Genomic DNA, 19,664 nt, shown 5'->3' with positions numbered 1-19,664 from the left:
AGTGTTTTTATGACTTTGTAAATCCATTCTTTGTCTAATGCCTTACACACCTTGGACAACAATTTGGGTGGCTGGGAGGAAAGGAAAGCAAGAAATCCCAAAAGCAAGGCAGCACTGGCACAGAAGCTAGGTCTGACTCCAATGCAGTCCCTTGGAGGTGGCAGACACTCATAATCTGGCCTCAGCTCCTCTTCTTGGTCTTATTTCCCATAAATCTATGCTTGCCTTCCTGGTCTCCAGCCACGCTGAATTCCTCGCCTTTCATGGATGCACATTAACACTCATATCAATGTCTTTGCACTTACTTCCTTCAATCTGGAACACTCTCTGCTTAGAATAGCTTTTACTCTCTTGGCTGCCTGCCAAATTTCTAAATAAGGGCAGCCACTTATGAAAAGTTTTCTCCAGCCCCCTTTTCCTATGTCCTGGCTTTTCATAGTTCTTCTTTCAATAAAGTGTTTTCCTGTCTCTAATTGTTCACCTGGATGCCTTCCTCATCAAACTATCACATTCACCTTTGTAGCTCCTGATCTGGGAGGACTTTGGGGCCCTGGTGGCATTTGACAGGGATAGTTTAATGAATGGAGAAAGTAATGAATGGACAAACCCAATAAAAAAATATCTGTGAGAGCCCCCAAATCTTTGGGATGAGGTGAGCTATTATCATTACATATCACACACATCATTACATAACATGCTCAAGAAACCATCAATGAGCCAGGTCTCTCTGAAGCAAACTACATGCTTCTCTCTGAGAGGGCAGAAGTCCCAGTTTGATTATAAATTATCAGAAATAATCAGCATTTCAGTCATTAGCTGGTACAGTCAAGGAGGGACTTTAACTACTAATTCAACTACTGGCTTAGCATGTGACTTTGAGCAAGTATCGGTTGTTCTTTCATATCCCCACTTATACATGAGTGATAAAGACTTTGATTTTTAATTTAGGGACTAATGAGACTGAGTTTGTGAAGGCTCTGAGCATCTTGAGGGAAAAACTTGCCACAGGACTTGTGACCATGCACTCTCATCTTGTGTGGGGCATAGAAGTGGGTGGTAGAAGTTGTCACCATTCTTCTCCCTCAACTAAGGCAGATAATCTGGATTCAAAGCATCACTATGGGGAAGGTTGTGGTTAAGAGACACATTTCTGGCTAAAAGAAAAGGATTAGCATTTTGGGAATTTTCACTAGCTTGGGGGTACAAACTGAAGCCAACACAGCTTTATAGGGCTAAATTTGGAGCACCCATTTTGCAAACTATAGGAAATTCCATCTTCCCTCTTGGGTACCTCCCTCCCATGATGAATTTGGGAAATTCTTTCTTGGCCCCTAAAGATTGGTCCTGGTGATTATTGTTATCCAGAGGCTCCATTGCTGTAGGCACTGAGTTCTGTCAAGGGCTCCTCATGCTGAAGGGTGGAAAGAGCCATGCACCCAATTATAGGTGCTCTACTCCAGAGAAACCTGGGGCTTGGATGCTGTGCTTTTGCCTTAATCACATGTGGTGCCTGGAATGAGCCTTTCCCAGAAAAAAACAAAACAACAACAAAAAAAACCCTCATGATATTTAGATGGCAGCTTCTCTCAATTAAAAAAAAAAAACAACCCACAACTATAAATGAATCAAGATGGGATATTAAAATATGGTTCAAAAAATAAAAAAAATAAAAATAAAATAAAATAAAATATGGTTCAAGTAACCCAAAGGAAGGCAAATAGAAATAGACAAAGGAACGGAAAATAAGGAAAACAACAAAATGATAGACTTAAGTCCTGTCATATCAATGAGTACCTTAAATGCAAATGATCTAAATACCAATCAAGAGGTAGAAATTGACAAAGTGAATTTTACAGTGTGGTCAAAAATACACTGTCATAAGACATGTACATATACAACGACGTACAAACATCAAATACAATGACATAGGTAGGTTGAAAGTAAAAATGGATAAAAATATATCATGAAATTGTTAATTAAAAACAAAACAGGGATGGCTCTATTAATATTAGATACTGTAGGCTTCAGAGGAAAGCAAAGAATGAGACAAAAAGGGACATTGCATAATGATAACAACATTTACTCACCAGGAGGACATAGTGATCCTAAACGTGCATGTAACCAATAACACAGCCTCAAAATACATGAATCAAAAACTGTTGGAGATGAAAGGAGAAACAGACAAGTCCACAATTGTAGTTGAAGACTTAACACTTTGCTCTCAGTAATTTATAGAACCACTAGACAGAAAACCAGAATAGAACACCGTGATCAACTGACAGGATTTGCCTGACATTTATAGAGTATTCTATTCAATAACAGCAGAAGGAAAATCTCCAACAACTTGAAAATTAAACAACACACTTATAAATAACCCATGAGATAAAGAGAATGTCTCAGTGGAGATTTTTAAAAAATACATAGAACTAAAAAAAAATACATAGAACTGAATCAAAATAAAAATACAATGCATCAAAATACATGGGATATAGCTAATGTAGTGCATAGAGGAAAATCTATAGTCTAAAATTTTGAGTCTAGAAAAGAGGAAAAATCTCAAATTGATAATTTTAAGCTCCGACCACAAATAACTTTAAAAAAAACAGAACAAAATAAACCCAAAGCAAGCAGAAGAAAAATAATAATAAAGAGCAGAAATTCATGAAACCTAATACAGAAAAACAATAGAGAAAAATCAGTGAAAAACCAAAAAAAAGTTATTTGAAAAAATCAATAAAATTGATAAGCCTCAAAAAAAAAAAAAAAAAATTGATAAGCCTCTAGCAAGACTGACAAAGAAAAAAGACACAAATCACCAAATGGGTAATGAAACAGAGGATGTCATTACAGATTCTGAAGCCATTAAAAGGATAAGAACAAAATAACATGAACAGCTTTACTCTCATAAATTCAATAACTTAGAAGAAATGGACCAATTCCTCAAAAACCTAGCTAGCAAAACTCAATGAGGATAAAATAGACTGAGTAGCCCTGTAACCACGGAAGACATTGAGTTTATAATTTAAAAATTCCCAAAAGAGAATCTCCAGACTCAGATGGATTTCCTAGAGAATTCTACCAAACATTTAAAGAGGAATTAACATCAACTTTACACAACCTCTTCCAGAAAACAGGGAGGAGAGAACTCATCCCAACTGATTTTACCAGGCTAGTATTACACTGATACAAAACCAAAACAGTACCAGAAAAGGAAAGAAAGAGAGGAAACTACAGATGAATACCTCTCATGAATTCTGATGCAAAAAAAAATCCTCAACAAAATATTAGCGAAGCAAATCCAGTAATGTATAAAATGAATTACAAACCGTGACTAAGTGGGATTTATTCCAGGTATGCAAAGCTGGTTTAACATTTGAAAATCATCAGTGTAATCCACCATATCAGCGGGCTGAGGAAGGAAAGTCATATAAGTATATAAATTGATACCAAAAAAAAAAAAAAAAAGCCAGAAAACAAAAAGCGAAATTCCATTTCACCAGAAAACAAGTGTGTGTTGTATTCGTCTTGTCCAGCTGTGGCAAAGATGGAGACGAACAAGCTTTGGCCCCTTGGCCTTGGAGAAACAGGAAATCCTGGGATATAACAGAGAAACAGAGATGGGTGGAGATGGAGCCCTTGTACTACGGTTCAGAAGGCTAAGTCCTTTGCCTTATGCCACACTGCCAGAAATTAAGAATCAGATTGTTGGACAGCAAATCCAGAGATATGTTCACAAGGATACCATGGAATTATAATCTTGATCAAATTCTTTCATAAAATTACATACACAGACACATATGTGTGCAGACACATTACCATAGAGATGAAAACAACATGTCTCAGGACAAGATTATAAACACGGTAATGTGAAATTCTTGAAGTAATTTCAATTAATCACTTTCATTCTTTTAACATTTTGGAGAGATAATTGGCATCACAGAACTCTTTCAGATGCCCAGGTTTTCAAGGTTGAAATTGAAGTTCAGAACAGTAAGGTTTGTTGAAATCAAAAAGCTGTTTAAATGCACAGAGCAAACTAAACCTAGTTTACTGTCTGGCAGAAAATGCCTTTTACCTTGTTTTTATGCAGTTCACTAAAATGTTACTTATGAATGTACTATGTGTATTAATTATATAAAAGAACCTCATATCCCTCAAAAAATGTTAATGCCATGTAAAAATCCAGCCTCACTGTATTGTTAATTGAAATTATAAATCTGACTTTTACTATAAACTGTCTCAAATTCTTCTAAAATTATGTGGGAAATACTTCATAAACACACAGAATTAGATCTCATAGATTTGGTCTCTAAAATGAATATTTCAGCAAATATGGTAAATGTCCATAAATATTTGAATAACAAAATCTGGTTAGAGGATGTGGAAAGGATTGGTTTGGAGGGACTGTCTATGTTATTTACAAAAGCTGTTCATAAAAATGGGAACAATGTCTTATTTTTTCCCTCAGTACTTCTCCTCAAAGCAAACAGCTGTTCAAAATCCTTCCATGAACTGTTCTTTTCACAGGGATTTTGAGCATTTGGAGGAAAAAGCATTTTTTAAATCTTATCTCATTAACATTAATGATGGTTGGTTTTGCACCAGGCACAATTCTAGGCCCTTTCTACATATTTTTTTAAATCCTCATAACACTTTTTCCAAGGTAAGTATTACTCATGGCAATATCATTCTAATTTTATAGGCGAATAAACTCACTGGCTTACTCAGCATCACAGCGAGCAGCTGGGGAAGCTGGGGGAGCTGGGGCTGGACCCCAACCAATTCTGATACAGAATCCTGGGCTGCTCCTCACTCTCATCCCCCCCCCCCCCAGATGCTCCCCAATCACCTCCAGGGATGGAAATCAGTGTGAAGTTACCTTCAGGCTCCTATAGACGGAAAGTCTGAAGGGACTGCCCAGAAGGAGAGGAAGGCCAGTGTACTCTGCTGAGGTCACATCCTTGAGCTGATGTGAATGCCTGGAATTTTGTAGAAATCTCAGAAGCAGCTAGAAGCCAAAATGGTAAAGGCTAACTGTTACCCTGGAGTGCAACTGAAATTATGCCCACAACCAAGCAGACCCATCACACAGGGCCAGCCAGGCTCTTCCAAAAGTCCATGCTAAAAGGAATGGCTGTTTTGGCAGGCATGATGGCCTCACCAACCACCCCTCCAGCTGCACCTGGTTTTGGATCAATCCTCAATTGGCATCCATTATTTCACTTCCATTTTCCAAAAGTTAAGGAGAAATTAGAACTAGACCTAGGAGGAGCAAGTGTGTGATTAAAAGGAAAATAAAATGGCTCATTGAGGGAAAGGTTAAAGGAGGTGAGTAGACTGATGGGAAAATCACACAGCCAAGTGTTAATATCAATCATGGAGGAAATCTCTGTTGACTTAACTTTGGATCAGAGGTACTCAAGAAGTTATGGTTCTGAACAAAAATGGTAGCACAGATCCTGGATTAATTGCACTTTCCAGGTGACCCTAGGGAAGTCAACTGACATTTGTTATGCTCAATCATTCCTGACCTGGAGTTTTGGAGAATCAAGGGTGACAATGGACTAAAAGTGCTCCATGAATCATAGTAACTTATACCTAGTGAGGATCATCAAAGAATCATGGCTACCTCCTATTTGTTATCACCAGAGGTGACCCCACTCAGAAAAATGAATTTTTGTTCGGAAAACAGGAAACCAGACAGACATTGGCATGTGCTTGTGCCTCTGGAGGGAATGCCATCGGCTTGGCTCTAGGCCACCGGGGAGTCAATGGATACATAGAGTGCCAGGATGCAGAGTAGCCCCAGAATGTGGAACCCAAGGCCAGAATGTGGAACCCTGCAGTAATCATAACCGTTTCCATAGAAAAGCCTCCTAAACTGGATGTGTCACAGCTCTGAGCAGGGACAGTTACAGTGGGGAGGCTGATGTTGGATCCAGACTCAGCTGGAGCAGGACCATCCTGGAGAGCAGGTCTGTTGATGAAAGCAAGATTGAGGAGCAGACAGCATGATTTGTACCAGGACTCCAGGCCTTCTCTGTAACTTTGGGGCTTTGGGGGCTCCTGGTGACTGACCTAGTCTTGCTTTGCTTAAAGGCTTCCAAAGTGCATTTCTCTTCCTATAGTAGGGACAGCATTGGCCATCTTGGCAATGGGAATTCCTAGGGTTAGAAAAAAAGAGAAAGAAAGCCAGAGGAATTAGTTGTCTATAGCTGATTCTCTCTGTATTTTCCCACCATGGTCCACTTGGCAGGTAACTGTCAAGACTTATTCCCAGGGATCTGCCTCTAGTGCAGCCTCTATCTCTTGCTCTATCAAGAGATGTTGGGGATTGAGAGGGACATTGCTGAGAATAAACTTGAATAACCTCTATTAAAAATTAACTGTTTTTTTTTCGTAATTGCCCTAACTTGAGAGTAACCAAGATGTCCTTCAGTAGGTGAGTCATTCAGAATTAAAAAGAAATGAGCTATCAAGCCATGAAAAGACATAGAAGAAACTTAAATGCAAATCACTTAGTGAAAAAGCAAATACATACTGTATGATTTCAGCTATATGACAGTCTTAAAGAGTCAAAACTATAGAAAGAATAAAAAACTATAGAGGGATCCCTGGGTGGTGCAGCGGTTTAGCGCCTGCCTTTGGCCCAGGGCGCGATCCTGGAGACCCGGGATTGAGTTCCACGTCGGACTCCCAGTGCATGGAGCCTGCTTCTCCCTCTGCCTGTGTCTCTGCCTCTCTCTCTCTCTGTGTGTGTGTAACTATCATAAATAAATAAAAATTAAAAAAAAAAAACTATAGAGACAGTGGTTGCCAGAGGTTGAGGGGAGGTGATTGAGTAGATATAGCAAAGTGAATTGTTAGGCACTTAAAATACTCTGTAATGAGATGATAACGGTGGACCCATGTCATTGGCACTTGTCCAAACCTGTAAGGATGCACAACACCAAAAGTGAACACTGATGTCAACTATGGACTTTGGGTGATACTGATGTTTCAATATAGGTTTATCGATTGTAAGAAATGTGCCACTCTGGTGGGGATGTTAATGATGGGGAAGCCTGTGCATGTGTAGAAGCAACAGATATATAGGAAATCTTTGTAATCTCCACTCAATTTTGCTGTGAATCTGAAACTGCTAGTAAAAAAAAAAGTTTGTTTGTTTTAAATTAACCGTCTACAGGATAAATGCTTTCTTATGCATTAACTAATAATATGCATGATGCACCTCATCACCCATCAAGACAGCAGGGTTTGGATGGGGCAGGATCCATTCTCACGTATTGCCTCAGGTACAGTCTCTGACTGAAATTAGCAACTAAAAGAAGTGCTAATGAAGTGGACAGAATACGTGTTTTACCAGTAGGAGAGCTGCCACCTCGGTGGTGACAGCAGAGGCAAGCTGATGTCTCAACATACACAAAGTGGCTATGCTGGAAGGTGGGCACATAGCTCTGCATCTCCTGCCATTGGCTCAGCAAGCCTTACCCCACCCCACTTGGCTCAGGAGGCTGAGGAGGCAGGGCTTCTAGGAGGACAGTCCATATTCACTAATGGCAAATGTTAGCCTCTGAACCTGAATAATAAACTTTCCAGGACCTGGGGGAGGAGGGAGCAAGAACAGCTTTCTAATATGACCAGAAAGCCTCCTCTGGAAAATGCATTTTATGTTGGACTTAACAACATTAAGGTAACCTTGGTAACCTTCATATCATTCCTTGCTTGTGGTAACCGAAGGAAGCCCTGTTACCTACAAGGGAAGCTCCACCTGGAGACAGTTGCATAACCATTGTGGTCACAACATCTGCACTCCTGTGGCAGTAGAATCTAAGCCTCACATTTCAGGGATGAGAACTCCTCATAGGATATCCAGTCATCAGATTGAAAAATGATTTCTTTTCTTAGGTGACCATGACCAGATCTTTAAAAAGTGAGCAGAAATTTCAAACTTAACACAATATGGTGTTTAGTGACACTGAAAAATAATCAACATATTTTTAGTAATGGCTTCATTGACATTTAATTCACATATCATAAAATTCACCCTTCTTAAAATGTACAATTGAGGAGTTCTTAGTATATTCATAAGGTTGTGAGATCACCACCACTATCTAATTCCAGAACATTTTGTCCCTCTCAAAAGAAAAACCATGGGGCAGCCCGGGTGGCTCAGTGGTTTATTACTGCCTTCAGCTCAGGGCCTTATCCTGGAGACCCAGGATCGAGTCCTACGTCAGGCTCCCTGCATGGAGCCTGCTTCTCCCTCTGCCTGTCTCTTTCTCTCTCTCTCTCTCTCTCTCTCTCTCTCAATCTCTCTCTGTGTCTCTCATGAATAAATAAATAAAATCTTAAAAAATAAACAAAAAATAAACCCACACCCATTAACAGTCATTCCCCATCCCTAATCCTTAACTACCTTCCCCCTTGGCAAGGATTTTCTATCTCTATGGATTTGCCTATTCTGAAAATATAATGTTAAAGCATCATATATATGTGGTCTTTTGCTTCTTTCACTTAGCATGTTTCCAAGGTCCATCCGTGTTGTACCCAGTGTCAGTACTTCATTACTTTTCATTGCCAAGTAATATTCTATTGCATGTATATGCCATGTTTTGTTTACCCATTCATCAGTTAGTGGACAGTTGGGTTGTTTCCACTTTCTAGCTGTTATTAACAATGCTATTATGAACATTCAAGTACAGTTTTTGTGTGGACATTTTTTAAATTCTTTTGGACATATACTCAAGTGTGGAATTGCTGGGTCAATGGTAACTATATGTTTAATTTTTACATAAATTGCCAAACTGTTTTCCCAAATGGCAGGACCATTTTACATCCTATATCATAGTTGATATAGGATATCATATAGGATATTATATATATATATATTATATAATAATATATATGGGCTCCAATTTCTCCACATCCTTTCAACACTTGTTATTGCTCATCTTTTTATTGTTATCATCCCAGTGAGTGTGAAGTGTTTTTTATTCCATTTTCAAATACGTTGAACATAATTACATATGTTCGTTAGCCATTTGTGTAGTTTATTTAATAATTAACAAATCTCTGCCCACTTTTATTGGGCTATTTGCCTGGATACCAGACCCTTATCTGATATATGATATGTAAATATTTTCTCCCATATTGGCTGTCTTTTCACAATCTTGATGGTATCCTTTGATGCACAAATTTTTAGTTTTCATGAAGCCTGACAATATTCTTTTGTTTTGTTGCATGTGCTTTTGGTGTCATGTCTAAGAATTCATTGACAAGGGAAACGAGTGGCTCAGTGGTTGAGCATCTGCCTTTAGCTCAGGGCGTGATCCTGGGGTCTGGGATTGAGTCCCACATTGGGCTCCTGTGAAGAACCTGCTTCTCCCTCTGCCTATGTCTCTGCCTCTCTCTCTCTCTCTCTCTCTGTCTCTCATGAATAAATAAATAATTTTTTAAAAAAGAATTCATTAACAAATCCAACGTTATTAAGATTAACTCTATATATTATTCTAAGAATATTATAGTTTTCAACTCTTACAAAGAAATGTATAGTTTTAATTTTTACAAAGATACACTTGTATCTTTGATCTCTTTTGAGTTTATTTTTCTATATGGTATGAGGTAAGAATTGAACTTCATTCTTTTACATATGGGTATCCAGCCGTTTTAGCACCATGTGTTGAGAAAATTATGCTTTCCCCCACTGAGTGACCTTGACACTCATAAATTAATAATAAGTGTGAGGGTTTCTGTATGGACTCTCAATTTTAGATCATTGACTTCCTTGTCTATCCTTATGCCAATATCACACTGTCTTGATTAGTTTTTTAAGTTTTAAAATGAGGAAGTGCAAGTTGTCTACCTTTTGTTTTCCTTTTTCAAGATTTTTTCAACTATTCTGAGCCCCTTGCAATTCCATATAAATTTGAGGATCAGCCTGACCATTTCTTCAAAAACGAAGTTGTGATTTTGATAGGAATTGCATTAATCTGTAGATTATTGGAAGTATTGACATCTTAATAATGTTAAGTCTTCCAATCCATGAATATGAGAAATATGGGAAGTCTTTCCAGTTATTTAATTTAATTCTTTATTTCAATGATATCTTATAGGTTTTCAATGTGCAAATCTTGCATTTCTTTTGTAAAATTTGATTCTATTAAAATGGAATTGTTTAATTTTATTTTCTGATTGTTTATTGCTAATAAATAGATATATGACTGATTTTTGTATATTGATCTTGAATACAAAATCTTGGCTGAACTCTTTCCTAACAGTTTAATGGTTTTTAGTGGATCCTTTAGGACTTTCTGTATAAGATCATAGCATCTGCAAATATAGTTTAATTTTTTCCCATCTGGATTCCTTTTATTTCTTTTTCTTGTCTAGCACCACTCTGTTAGAACCTTTAGTGCAATGTTCAATCGAAGTGGCAAGTGCAGACATCCTTGCCTTGTTCCTGATCTTAGGGGGGAAATATCTAGTATTTTATCACTAAGTATGATGTCACCATGAGCTTTTCATGGATACCCTTCATCAAGTTATATAATTAGCTTTGTACGGTGATTCCCACAACTAGTTAGTTTCATTTGCTAGCCATCACATACCTCAGAAGCTGTTTGAAGCTTTGTTGGTGTCATCAAAGTTTCAGATGACAACTTTCCCTATTATATCTATATACTACATTAATACCTGAATAATTGTGTTCTAGCATTTAATAGATTAACAGACAAATATGTTCTCTTTGACACATTCTGGTAAACTTAAAATAGCTTAGGCCAAATATCAGAATACCTACCATGTTCTTATTTGAAAAGGCACCTGCCCTGGCTTAGCATTAACCTCTTCTATAAAATGGAAGGAAATTGCCTTTGCTTTGAATTTCTAACCAGGTATATAACTGGCAAATGAGAAAAATGGATATGAAAATGCATGGTAATCTTAGAGTGCTGTGCGTCTCTGAGAGTGATGACATTGATGAGGAAGACAGACCAAGCAGAAAATATAGAGGTCCAATTTGCCCCGGAGCTGTGCTCTAGGTTTATGGTTTTCATATTCTGGCTGCAGAATGCATGTGACCAGTATCTCCATGAATGGAAACAGGACATCAAATATGAGAAAGGATGCCTAGAATAAGTAATTTTTCTGGAGGCAGAAGAGTATAACAAGACAACACTACAATAATGAGAAAGAGGGAGAGAGGGCTCCACAGGTTTTCTCTCCTTCACATCTGCAGAAAGGAAGGCAACACTCACCACAGCCCATAAGGGCCTGGGGCCCCTTTATTCCATGGCTTCCATTGCAATGTGCAATGGGGTCACAGGTTAGAAAGAAAGGGGAGTGGGAGCACTTCTTTGATTCAGAACACAGAGAGTACCTGACTCAGGGTGTACAGAAAGGGTAGTGGAGAAAAACAATGCTTGCCTCTCTAGCCAGGTTATTTCAGAGTGAGTACATGCTGCTCTGCTGCCAAGGCGGTTGACTTTGTGAGCCTTAAGTTTACCAAAAGCTTTCTTGATCTTGGTGTTTCCTGGAGTGAACCCTCCCTTTGGGGTGATTACCCATGATGGGATCCAAATGTAGCATTTTCTGCTAAATGATTTGATGACAAAATTATAAACTCAAGTTATAACTGAGAAAATATTTTTAAGAGTAAATCTGGAAATTGTCAGGGGCATGCCACTCCAGCTATGACACTCACAGCTGCCTTGATTAAAACATGGAGCCAAGGGTGCCTGGGTGGCTCAGTCGGTTAAGTGACCAACTCTTGATTTCAGCCTAGGTCCTGATCTCAGGGTCATGAGATGGAGCCCCATGTCAGGCTCTGTACTAAGTATGGAGCCTGCTTAAGATTCTCTCTCTCTTCTCCCTCTGACTTTGCCCTCCACTCTCTCTCTCTCTCTCAAAAAATTAATTAATTAATTAAAATAAATTTAAAATGGAGCCAAGGGACTTCTTAAAATGATGACCAAATGATGATTGTTTAAGGGTCTTGGTTCAGTGACAGCCAACAGCCTCAGAGAAGAGAGACTCACTTTCCCTTGTCTGTCATCCTTGGAGCACAGGGACCCAGCTAGCAATGTCCTCTGGGACAGCACTGGGGATGAAGGTGCCAGTGGGGTGTGTGCTGGGACACATATAGGCTGGTATACGCACCCTGGACCCTACTAGATACAGTCCAAAGTAAAGGATCACTTTGTGTCTGTGAGTGTGCTGCAAAGTAAAAACAAAACAAAACAAAACCCAAATTCATTTTTGTTGATCTCTGAACCTGAACTAGCAGAGCAATCTCACTACAGAATAGATGGTCTTTGTTGTAAAAGAGGAGGAAGTTATTATAACTTCCAGGAAGTTATTTGGAAACAGCAAAAGGAAGAGATAGTTAAAAGATGTTGTCTAGGAAATCAAAGGGAATGTGGATGTGGAGGAGGCCAGCAATGAGAATGGATGCTTTTTAGGGGAGGGAAGGAGGAATGAGGGGACAGTCACACGGACCACTTACAAGAAATGTATTCAGTGAGAAACTCCCAAAGCCATGGGGTCGCTGACTACTTTGTAAAACAAGGCTGGTGTACCTTCAGTTTTGTTTACTACATGCCACTGGCATTTAACCCCCACCCATCTGAAAAATATTTCAAGGCCAACTAAACCCCTACTCACTTTTGAGGTTGGTCTTGGGAACCCAGATATGGACAGCAAAGGGTCCCACCTCCATTTAGGGGTCATGATCCCAGGCAGCAGTGTCCAAAAGAGAGGTCAGAAGTTCTGAAGAATCCTAAAGTCATGAGCAGCAAAGAGCTGTGGGAGTGCCTGCAGGAACTACGGCTGGTGGGAGGGCCCAGTGATGGTAGGATGGGCCAGTGCTAGTGGGTAGGGCCGTTACTAACAGACAGGGCCAGTGCTGATGGACAGAACCAATGCTGATGGGTAGGGGCAACGCTGATAGGGTCAATGCTGATAGAAAAGGGGTGTTGGAGGGCTAGGGCAGAGGGTGGTGGGAGCCTCTTCTGGTGGGAGGGATTGGGGTTGGTGGGAGAAGCACCTGCTGATTGACTAGCCAGGAGTAAATTTAAGGCCAATCTCTTTGTCTCAACACAGAAAGAAGGTGAGGCACAGGAAATCTACCCAAGTAAACTTTCATAAGTGTCATTCAAACAATGAAGATGGAGAACTGATTCAAACAAGAGCAGAAAACTGGGAATATTGGTGCTGGTTCAAGGTTGAGAGGCTGCAGGTAGTACAGAATTTGCTCAGAATTCAGAGGCAACACAAATCGAATGTGAATCTTACTTCTGTCACCTGTGAGCTGAGTAATCTTGAGCAGAACAGACCTTCACTGGACCCCAATCTCTTTACCTGAGAAATGGAAATAAGAGTAATGATCTTGCTGGTAATCATACCCCCTCATCTCCTTCCCTCCCTCTCCTGGGGGAAAAGCCAACTTCCCCTTCACCATGGCCATCCCTGGAACTAAGAGAGCCAGAGGATCTGAATGAAGGAGGCCCTGTCTAAGGGGGCACAGGCTACTTCTCTGGAGGTCCTCTCTTCCTGAACCAGTCCTCTCCCTTCTCTGTCGTGCCTGCCAGGAGCCCTTTGTCAAGCTGCGTGGACCCATGCCCCCTCACTCTCCAGCACCATGCAGACCAGTACCTGTAAGATGGCAGCTCAGAAGTAGGTATGTGGTGGATTCCAACACAAACAGGGATTATGTCCCTTTTTTTAAGCAACCTGTTTGGAAACATAGGAAGTGGACGGGGGATGAATGAGGTGCAAAGAACCAATCCCTGTAAGAATAAGACACACCAGGGAACAATGGTTATGTCTTGGAATGCATGAAAGGAGTTTCTGGGATATGTTCTGGACTCTCAGCACTCCCTGAATTATGTATGGTGCCAGGATTGGACAAACTTATTTTGGGATTAGAAGACGCTCTGTAAAACAGGGTGTAAAAGGACCAACTGTGGACAAGCCCTCATAGCAGAGATGCATTTTCCCAAACCAATACGTGTTCCAGAACCCAAATGTTACCTTGTCAGTCTTCCATTTAAAGCCTTCTGTGGTGCTCATTTCACAGCTCAATGATGACCATTTCCTCAGCTGGTGTTCTAGACCTTTTTGGTTCAACCTTTCCTGTCCCTGCTCCATCTTTCCACTCGAGGCATTCTGAAGTCCTCTCCTACTCCCCAAAGGGGTTGTGAGCTGTAATGCAGCTCCCTGGGGTGTTCTCACTGCCTAGAAAACTCAGGCTAATCCTTCACCAGCCTTGTGCTTTTTTATTCCTGTCCTGCCTCCAGATTATGAGCCGCTCAAAGACAGTAACTTGATTGAGGCTCCTGGGAATGGAAATATTTTGTTGAAGGAATGATTGATTGTCATTGGTTATTGTACACATATGAGCAGGCACACATGCACACACACACACGCACACAGATGTGTACATAGACACACACACATAAATATGTACGCACATGTCAGTGTTTACTGCCTTTACTGTGCCAGGCCCTTTGCTGAGCATTTTATGTACATTTTCCCATCCTAAAATCAAATTCTCCCAATTAAAAGCCAAGAAATTAAGTAATTGGCCTAAAGTCAAAGAGTGGTAAGTGGCAGAACTAAGACCAACCAGATTCACCAGATTCAGAGTTGTTTTAAAGTTTGGAAAAATTCAGAAATCTTTTCACACAGATTGTAGAGACTCAATTGAGTGCGGGGAATGTGTGCAAGCTTATTTGCCATGTGGCTTTGAACCTGAGCCTCACATTCTTCTATCTACAAAATGGGGATAATCCTTTTGAACCACAAGTCTTTTGTACGGATTAGATAAGCTAATGTAAGTAGGTCCTTAACAACCCTTCTGGTCAGGGCTGGAACTTGGTTGAAGCCAGCCAGGCACCACCCCACCAAGTGCCCAACACTTAAGAAAATACAGGCTCTTGGGAGCCAATCTCCAACCAGAATGACCTTGAGCATGAACACCTACCTATGCCCTCCTTTACCCTAGTCCTGGCCCTACTTCTGGCCCTTGGGTGAAGAGGAATTATTACCAGTCCCTCTCCAGCTTCTTAATCAAGCTGACTTTTCTTAGGCATCTGGATGAGATTGTTCTAGCTCTATGAGGCACTCTTTCCATGAATCCTCTCTCTTACCTTGTTATCATACACATCTCAGTATTATTACTGTTCTTATTAGAGCCACCACCACCCCCAGGACTATGTTCGAATCTTCATGCAGTTTCCACACACAGCGGGAGTGATTTGCCGTGGGTCTGGTTATCAAGTTTTGCAGTTGCCCTAAAGGGAGTCCTTGTGCAAATGGAGTCACTCAAGGAAACACACTATCCTTCCCACTTCTAGAACAGTTATAGCTTTCCTCAGACACCAGCGTCCTTCTCAAGGCTTTGGCAGCAGCCACACTGGACTACAGATGTCATACTTGTGCCCAAGGCCCTGTACTGGGCCCAAGGCCTTTGACTCCTCTGTCACTGTTGAACAGCCAAGTCGTTCTGGGGTCACATCTGGACGGCTGGCCAGACCCTGGTTACCAGGAAGCTGCTTAATGACATCCAGGGAGAGTAGAATTTGCTTCAGAGCCGGGCTATAATGGAGCAGCCCCTGGCTGCTTGGTGGGGAAGTTCATGCAGAGGGGAGCGCCAGGTGCCCTACAAGTTTCTGAAGTGCCAATTGTGAAATAATCCTGCCACATATGAGCCTCTCTATCCTGTTCAATTGTCTAGTTGCCATGTCAAGCAGAGTAAAAAATGAAGCAGGTAAAATGAATGTCTATGATGTATTTGCTTTAACTTGATATATCCAAAATATCATTTCAACGTATCAATATAAAAAATTATTAATGAGATGTTTTACATACGCACAAAAATTCAATGTGAGTCTCACATTTGTGGCACATTTGAATCTGGGCTGACCACATTTCAAGTATCTATAACCACTGATGGCTCCCACATGGAACACTGAACTAGTTCTAGACTCTGTATGTCTGCTCAGGATCACTGTGCTGGAGTCCTGGGAGAAGAATGTGATGGACTCACACACACACCTGACGTATTAGCTGTCATGCAATGGTGTGTTCATCTCAGTAAGTGATTTGAGACCTCAGGCTTTCCTACCTATAAATGAAAATGGCATATCTACCTCCTAGGTATATTACAAGAATGAAGAAAATTATTGAATTCAAAGTCACAAACACATAATCAATGAGTGTTAATCATTATTGCAGTACTAGTAGTAATAGTGGTACTGTTATAAGCATCAAGTTACAGGTGTCAGAGACAAAGAGTCAATATTGTGAGTTAGGAACGATGGCCCAGCCATTCATCATACAAGCAAGAAAACTGAGGCCCAGAGAGAGGTAGTAATCCTCCAACGTCACAAAGCAGGTTAGAGTGGACTCTTGATTTCTAGTCATAGATGCTCCCACATTTATCTGCCTCTCCACAGTCACATCTTAGGCCTCAACCACCACTTTGAGATTTTTTAAAGTGAGATAAAATTCTGACTTTTATGTGTATATATTATAATATAATATTAATATATATATTATAGTACATATTATATATATAAAATAGTAACTATCTTGCATAAGGTCCTTGTCATACATATCATACACATAACACACATATTTGAGCACACACCAAAAAGATGGGTGTTAAGTTGTATTAAAAACAAAAGGTTTAAAAAGGAATAATAGTGTGAAGTCAGTGCAGGACAATTTATGACTAATATCAGGAAGTCCTTGTTAACAATACCATCTATTATTAGATGAAAATAGCCTCCCCAGGGACATCAGGGAGGCACTATGACTTGAGACATTTTGGCCAAGACAACGTACTGGTAAGCACAGGAGAGAAATAAAGCACTATCTTGGGGTCATGAGATTGGGCCTGCATCAGGCTCTGTGCTCAGAGGGGAGTCTGCTTGAGATTTTCTCTCTCCCTCTGCCTCTTTACCCACCACCCCCATCTTTAAAAAAAAGTGCTGAGATTATGGCATGTCAGCTTCTGTGACCTCCCCACCTGTGTGTTCCGTATTCCAGTCACCAGACCTAGGAAGTGACATCCCATCTTATGCACTAATCAGACTCTACCTACAGGGTCAGGTGTACTTCAGGGTATCACAGTGTGAGAGGGTGTTTGAGGAATGGATTGTGTCCAGCAGTGAGGTGAAATTACCTCACACTGGGATGGGTGGAGGACCCAAGAGCGTTTAGAAAGAGGGTGGTCGTGAGAAGCAGAACTGTGCTCACTCGGGATGACTTGAGAGGACAGTGTCAGGACAAGTGGAATGAGCAACAAAGGGCAAGTATTGGTTCAACACAAAGAAGATATTTCCAGTGGTCTCAGTTGACAACCGTGGGATGGACTGATAATGAGGCACCTGTCGCTGCAAGTGTTCCATCAGAGGCAGAACAGTTTTTTTCTCGTGTATGGCACAAGCCGGGATTCACACATGGGATGAGTGACCAGTGGTTTATGTTCTCCCAAGCTTTGAGTCTTGAGAAAAGCAGCCAGCCGGCTGGCCAGACGGGAGACGCCATTGCCAGCAGAGGGCGCTCTTACAGGCGAACAAGGAGCCGGAGGCCTGGGCACTGGCTGCTGGTGCGAGGGGAAGCGAGTGATGGGATCCAGAGTGAAGGATGGCTGGGGCCTCATCACCGGGTGAGAGAAAACACGATAGATACAAAGGGAGAAAAAACGTCTTCGCTTGAGCGAGGGTACCACTGTGTCTACCTCTGGCATGAATGGGAAGGACTGAAGCTGAGGTCAATGGGTGAAGTGGCTGGAAGGTGCCATGGGAGAGCTTGGGGCCCTCCGCTTCTCCCTCTTGCTCTGCGCCATATGGCTGGAATGCTGGCTACACCACAGCATTTGCTGCTCATGGTTGCACTTTGGGGATTTTCCCTTGCACTTCTCTGAGGGTCACTCCTCTTTTCAGGCGAACCTTTCCCTCCCAGTGGGGCCCTGTGCACCCACTACAACTCCTGGTCGCATGGTGAGCGCCTACAGGCAGTGGGCGCCAACAGGGCTTTCTCTCCCTTGCCCTCCAGGAATCGGCTGCTCAGAAATGAACCTTCCAGGGCTCTGGGGCGAGGTGGCGAAGACAAGCCATTTGGCCCTGGAGACAGAAAGCATCTTTTCGGTGTTACTGTCTCTGGCTTCCTTAGTGGCTTTTCACCTTTACACACTCTGAGGTGAAAATGCCTCTGCAGGTTTTCACAGGGGGTAAGCTTAGTTGAGTCCCACCTGGACTGGACCGTTAAGCTCAAGCATCTTGCTTCCCATGGGTTTAGCCAACTCAACAATCTCAAGTGTCTTCCCCACAGGAGAAAAAGAGATGAAATGAACAGAAATGAACAGAGCCCTGATCTCAACCTTCCAGGGCCCAGTGTCTGGTCTTTCCCAGTTATACCGGGCCGCCAACTTTTTACAGAGACACCTGGACCTTTCATAAAGCTGAAACATGGACGTCTCCCTCTGCCCCCTGGCCCACTGCCCCCCATCATGTCACCACTGGGCAGCACGGGGGTACTTGTGGTGATGCTCCCACGTGTGGGCTTTTGTCTGTGGACAGAGCATCCCCCATCACACCCCCATGTCACCCAGAATCATCAGTGAATTGTTCACCCCAAGCAGAGTGAGGGCAGCTCTAGGACAGCTTTATCTGGGGCCAGGAGGCCAAATGGGGAAGTGGAAAGCTGAAAGTACTCCCTGCACACACACCAGCTCGCTTGGCCGGGGGAAGCGGGAAGCTAATCGGTACCCTCCCTCCTCCTCTCTCCTCTCTCTTGAATATAAAACCATATGGATTATTCATCTAAAAGTTCCCTGATTCTTTGGCCCACGTGATGTTTTCAGTGGATAAACTGTCTGTTTATGATTAAGAGAGGCCACAGTTCATTAGACTTTGCTTGTTATAAACTGATTTTATTTCATTTTTCTAGGCAGCCAGCCGCCCCCAAGCAAGCAGCACCACAGCGTCATGCGTACCTGCCCAACCTGCATGGTTGTTTATGCTCCACCCTTAAACTTCCCCATGGCAGATCCTGGAAACGAGACAGTGGACCAGAAGAGGGGACATGACATCCATGTTGTGGGGAGCCAGGGCAGGCCTCCAAAGCAAGTCTCCTGCAGCCTGGGTGGGGGTGGGACATTCATCAAAATCCAAATAGTCCACACGGCTTCCATCATAACAAGCAATCTCTGGATGTAACACTTGATTCTCAGAGGGAAAAAAGTAAACAAATCACCCAGCTGCAAAACTATACTTTTTAACAAATTATTAAGTAAACAATTTGGAAGAGTTCTGCCAACCATTCACTGGGAAAAATGAAAAGGACTAGTAGGTTCCAGATTTTTTTCCTTTTTAACAGCAGAGGACTCTTCTGTTTGTTTGTGTTATGAAGATGTAATCGAGCTAGGTATGACCAGAGCACAGGCTGTCGCTCTGTTTCTCTTTTTCTGGGTTTGAGGCCTTTATTCTGTGTCACGGCTATTTCATATTTCTCGGCTTTAACTGATGACAAATGACCGATCAAAACAACATGCGCGTACGCAGACAAAACATCAGATGGGACTCAGCGGCTTTAAGGAGGACAACTGTCTAGAGGTCCAAAAATATATCCCCTGTTTGTACAGGGCTTAGGAAGGG

At 41.6% G+C, this 19,664-nt stretch overlaps 2 long non-coding RNA genes across 2 annotated transcripts; one reads left to right on the top strand and one right to left on the bottom strand.

The window, feature by feature from the left end:
• Positions 1 to 3,335: 3,335 nt before the first annotated feature.
• LOC140621199 (uncharacterized) lies at positions 3,336 to 5,809 on the bottom strand. Its single transcript, XR_012020949.1, has 3 exons — positions 5,630 to 5,809; positions 4,880 to 5,008; positions 3,336 to 3,593 (listed from the first exon to the last, which is right to left on the bottom strand). It is a non-coding gene; the product is annotated as an uncharacterized lncRNA (long non-coding RNA).
• A 36-nt stretch (positions 5,810 to 5,845) lies between these two features.
• LOC140621198 (uncharacterized) lies at positions 5,846 to 19,275 on the top strand. Its single transcript, XR_012020948.1, has 4 exons — positions 5,846 to 5,975; positions 13,102 to 13,393; positions 13,590 to 13,678; positions 18,958 to 19,275. It is a non-coding gene; the product is annotated as an uncharacterized lncRNA (long non-coding RNA).
• Positions 19,276 to 19,664: the final 389 nt, after the last annotated feature.

Source organism: Canis lupus, chromosome 29, assembly GCF_048164855.1.
Source record: "Canis lupus baileyi chromosome 29, mCanLup2.hap1, whole genome shotgun sequence".
NCBI classification, from domain to species: Eukaryota; Metazoa; Chordata; class Mammalia; order Carnivora; family Canidae; genus Canis; species Canis lupus.
The sequence above is the reverse complement of the archived record's forward strand: the minus strand, read 5'-3'. Positions and strand labels throughout refer to the sequence as shown.